At 38.0% G+C, this 5,363-nt stretch overlaps 1 pseudogene; it reads left to right on the top strand.

Annotated features, from left to right (window-relative positions):
- The first annotated feature begins 587 nt into the window (after positions 1–587).
- Positions 588–2,350, top strand: LOC125093099 (protein SET-like; annotated as a pseudogene).
- Positions 2,351–5,363: the final 3,013 nt, after the last annotated feature.

The following is a 5,363-nucleotide window of genomic DNA, read 5'->3' as shown; positions in this document are numbered from 1 at the left end:
TCAAGAGTCAGACACTTAACAAACTATGCCACCCAGGAGCCCCCAAACTGCCTCATTTCTTTTAAAGGGTATGATATTTTCACCCACTAATTCTAAAAGGCAGTCTTTCATTGTTCATCCTTGTATGTGCTTAGAACATATATATTCTCCAAAATTTATTGAGATTACAGTGGTGGTTCTATTAGGGTACATTTAACTATAGGTAACAAAAAATAATTTTACAAATTGGCTTAAACAATAGGTAAATACATGATGTCACATGCTAATACTTGCTGTGGGATTACAGTCTACAGGGTTGTTTGCCACAGTGACTCCATAAAGCATTGAAGACTTAGTTTATTGTCACCTCTCCAGGATCTACATTGTGCTGCCTTTGCCCTTTTGCTGGCTCCACATGGTCCCAACTTAACTGCAAGAATACTAAATATCACATCTAGTTATAATGTCCAAAGAATGAAATGAACCATCTCTTAATATACCTCCTTCTTTAAAATGTGAAATACTTTCCTCCCTCAAAAACCACTTACTGGAGCAATCAGAGCTTCCAGACGTGCCTCTCTCCCGGTTTCCTGGAGTTTCCTTGCAGCATGGCCCCCAAACGCCAGTCTTCGCTCCCACCTCAAACGAAGAAACCGAGACTGCCTCCTGCCCCCAAGTCAGGGCAGACGTCAACATCTCAGCACTTGCATAAGGGAGAAAAAGAACAGCAAGAAGCAATTGAACATATTGATGAAGTACAAAATGAAATAGACTTAATGAACAAGCCAGTGAGGAGATTTTGAAAGTAGAACAGAAATATAACAAACTCCGCCAACCATTTTTTCAGAAGAGGTCAGAATTGATCGCCAAAATCCCCAATTTTTGGGTAACAACATTTGTCAACCATCCACAAGTGTCTGCACTGCTTGGGGAGGAGGATGAAGAGGTGCTGCATTATTTGACAAGAGTTGAAGTGACAGAATTTGAAGATATTAAATCAGGTTACAGAATAGATTTTTATTTTGCTGAAAACCCTTACTTCGAAAATAAAGTTCTCTCCAAAGAATTTCATCTGAATGAGAGTGGTGATCCATCTTCAAAGTCCACTGAAATCAAATGGAAATCTGGAAAGGATTTGACGAAACGTTCAAGTCAAACACAGAATAAAGCCAGCAGGAAGAGACAGCATGAGGAACCAGAGAGCTTCTTCACCTGGTTTACTGACCATTCTGATGCAGGTGCAGATGAGTTAGGAGAGGTCATCAAAGATGATATTTGGCCAAATCCATTACAGTACTACTTGGTTCCCGATATGGATGATGAAGAAGGGGAAGGAGAAGAGGATGATGATGATGATGATGAAGAAGAAGGATTGGAAGATATTGATGAAGAAGGAGATGAGGATGAAGGTGAAGAAGATGAAGATGATGATGAGGGGGAGGAAGGAGAGGAGGATGAAGGAGAAGATGACTAATGGAACACTGATGGATTCCAACCTTCCTTTTTTAATTTTCTTCAGTCCCTGGGAGCAAGTTGCCGTCTTTTTTTTTTTTTTTTTCATTTTTCTTTTTCTTTTCTCCTCTCGTGCTCATTCGCCCTGTTTTTTGAAGTCTCCTTTTTCTCTCCCTTTATACCATGGTTCTCAGCTTATTTTGGGGGGAAATACCTTGAGCAGAATACAGTGGGAAAAGAATCTCTACCCCTTTTTGTTCCAAATTCATTTTTGTCCCTTCCTGTCTCAACAAAAACAAAAACTTTATGGAATCAACACCACCGTGCTCTGTGGGAAAAAAGAAAAACCTTCTGCTCCCTTAGCTCTGCTGGAAGCTGGAGGGTGCTAGGCCCCTGTGTAGTAGTGCATAGAATTCTAGCTTTTTTCCTCCTTTCTCTGTATATTGGGCTCAGAGATTACACTGTGTCTCTATGTGAATATGGACAGTTAGCATTTACCAACATGTACCTGTCTACTTTCTCTTGTTTAAAAAAAAGAAAAAAAAACTTAAAAAAATGGGGTTATAGAAGGTCAGCAAAGGGTGGGTTTGAGATGTTTGGGTGGGTTAGGTGGGCATTTTGACAACATGGCTTCTCCTTTGGCATGTTTAATTGTGATGTTTAACGGACATCCTTGCAGTTTAAGATGACACTTTTAAAATAAAACTCTCTCCTAATGATGACTTGAGCCCTGCCACTCGATGGGAGAATCAGCAGAACTTGTAGGATCTTATTTGGAATTGACATTCTCTATTGTAATTTTGTTCCTGTTTATTTTTAAATTTTCTTTTTGTTTCACTGGAAAGGAAAGATGATGCTCAGTTTTAAACGTTAAAAGTGTACAAGTTGCTTTGTTACAATAAAACTAAATGTGTACACACACAAAAAAAAAAAAAAAAACCCACTTACTGGCTTTCCTTGTATCTCATTGGAAAGTTCAGGGCCACATGACTTTTCCTAAACCAATCACTAACAAGGAATTTGCATACTTAGTCTGGACTTCTTATTTGAGGGCATCTAACACAGATTACAGTGTAGACTATCAGAAGCTATCTCAAGGAAGTGGCATTTAATCAAATTTATATAGACTTTTTTGCTTAAGATTTTGAATTAGTAGGGATGTCTAGGTGGCCCAGTTGGTTAAGCATTTGCCTTCAGCTCAGGTCATCATCTTGGGGTCCTGAGATCAAGCCCCACATGGGGCTCCCTGCTCAATGGGGAGCCTGCTTCTCCCTTTTCCAATGCCCCTCCCTCCTGCTCGTCCTTTCTCCCTCTCTTTCTTTCTCTCAAATAAATAAATAAAATCTATATTGAAAAAATATTTTAAACCAATAATCTTTTTTAGCTGACAGTTTCTATTCATTAGCTTAAAGAGAAGAAAATATTGAGTCATTTTTGATCAACATGTACCTTATACGCACAGGGTGAAAAGCATTACGCTAGGCAATATAAGGAACAAAGTCTAAGACACAGTCTCTTCAGGCCTCTGACTACCTAGCAGAGGATCAGGCATAATAATATAAACTGCCATAGAAGGTAGATTTTAATGGTCATATTGGGAACAGATAGTGAGAGGTTCATTCCAAGTGAGGCTTTTGCTGCAGAGACCATTACATCTAAACCTCTGATTTACGACTACATAAAGCCACAGACAGATGGTACCTCACAGGTTGGAAGAGTACATTTCTCTCAATTTTCACATGAACAGAGCAGTTCTCCAAATGGCTAGCTTCATTTTCACACTCTATACATCAGTCAGACACCATTCGCCAGTCCTATGTTTTATTTTCCAGCATACTGTGTGGCAAACTGTACCTTTTAAGTGTTCCTGAGGATTGAGTCAGATTAGCTGCCATTTCTGTAAAACAATAAGAGACCTGCTTCTTAAAAGTGACTCTGCTCTGGAAATGGAAACCTCAGGTTTCAGTACAAATTGTCATAGAGAGAAATAAAAGCCAGGAATTTATAAAATCCCCATGCTTTAAAAGAACCAGAAGAAACTTTAAAAAGAATAAAAGACTTCATCGGATAGCTTTGGAGAACTAGCTTATAAATGAACTAGCTTGTAACAGGACTGGCTTATAACAGGATGAGGTTGGTCCCTCCTGCAATGCTGCTAGGCATCAAGGTTTGTGTTTTGGGTTTCCTTTTTTCAGATACAATTAAATCCTAAATCCATTTATTCTAAATTCATAAATGCCTCTACCTTTAAAAGGGGTTATCTTATAGCTATTAACTGAATTATTTTATGCCCGGCTCTGAATATCTCTCAGAAATGTCAATAAACATTGGTAGTAAGACTTCATGGGTCAAGTTAATAAAAATCCTTTGATTTTCACCTCTGCTAAATCAAAGCTACTTTCCTGAGCAGGTGGATCTCTGATCCTGTCTTCTTATCAGCAGACACTAACAAAGAGGAGTTAAATGGTGGCTCTGGGGAGTGCTAATTGAAAATCAAAGCACCCTGGCTCATCTGTAAGCCACTCTTTGAAGTTCCTCTCTGGGCTCCATCTTGCTGACATAGACCACAGCCTTCACAGTTCCTTATCCCATTTCAGACACTCATGACAAAAAATCCCAAACCACTGTCTCTTTAATTTGAAATCTGCTAACTCTTACTGTAAAGTAATTTATGTTTATTAATGAAAAAGTAAAGAAACAAAAAATAAATAAGCAAAAATAAAATACATTTAAGTGTAATTCCAACTGCCCAGAGGCAATTATTGTTAATTCTTTGGTATATACAGTTCCAGATATTTTTGTGCCAAAAAAAAATCCTAACACTATATTGTTTAGAATCACAATATTCTAACAACTTTTATCTAACAAATATACTTGTACAAAAACATCTTTTCAAATGGCTGCATACTATCCCATTGCATGGATACACATTAATTTATTTAACAAATTGCCACTGGTTTTATGAATACAGATAGGTATCTCCTTGTTCTCTTATTACAAACAGCAGTTATAGAATATATCTGGTGATATTTGCACATCTTTTTATTTCCTTAAGAAAATCTATATTTTAAAACACTAGATTTTTCGGGGTGCCTGGGTGGCTCAGTGGATTAAAGCCTCTGCCTTCAACTCAGGTCATGATCCCAGGATTCTGGGATCGAGCTCTCTGCTCAGCGGGGAGCCTGCTTCCTCCTCTCTCTCTCTCTCTGCCTGCCTCTCTGCCTACTTGTGATCTCTGTCTGTCATATAAATAAATAAAATCTTTAAAAAAAAAACACTAGATTTTTCTATACTTTTTCCTAGAGTAAGAGTAAGACAAAGAATCATTGAATCTTATTGTTATTTGTCATACTATGGAGCACCTGGGTGACTCAGTTGTTAAGCTGCCAACTCTTGATTTCGTTTCAGGTCATGATCTCAGGGTCATGAGATGGAGCACCACATGGGGCTCCATGCTCAGCACAGAACTGCTTGGGATTCTCTCTCTCTGGCTCCTTCTGCTCCCCCATTTCCCACTCACACTCTGTCTCTCTTTCTCAAATTAATCAATAAAATATTTTTTGAAAGGTTATTTGGCATATATGAATACTGACTATGTTTTATGATTAATGATTTATTTGTACTCTTTGAGGCATATGTTTTCAAAATGGCATTGAAATTGGTTACCAGTAAATTCGTATGAATTCGTATAGAAAAGCAGTACAGGTGAAAGAGCGATGAGAAAGGAACCATATACAGAAAGAGGAGAGTAACTGTGTAAAGAAGCAGCCATGGGTTAATTTTCAGTTAAATTTAATATTCTGACAACCAAGGTAGAAAAGTAAACACTGTAGGTGAGGAAATTCTCATTGTGTGATAAAAAAGAAGCACACCAGTTCAAGAGAGTCAGACATTTTCTCTGGTACTCAGGATAAAGAAAGGTATCCCATGTA

The sequence above is a fragment of the Lutra lutra genome, chromosome 2 (genome assembly GCF_902655055.1).
Source record: "Lutra lutra chromosome 2, mLutLut1.2, whole genome shotgun sequence".
Taxonomy (NCBI): Eukaryota; Metazoa; Chordata; class Mammalia; order Carnivora; family Mustelidae; genus Lutra; species Lutra lutra.
The sequence above is the reverse complement of the archived record's forward strand: the minus strand, read 5'-3'. Positions and strand labels throughout refer to the sequence as shown.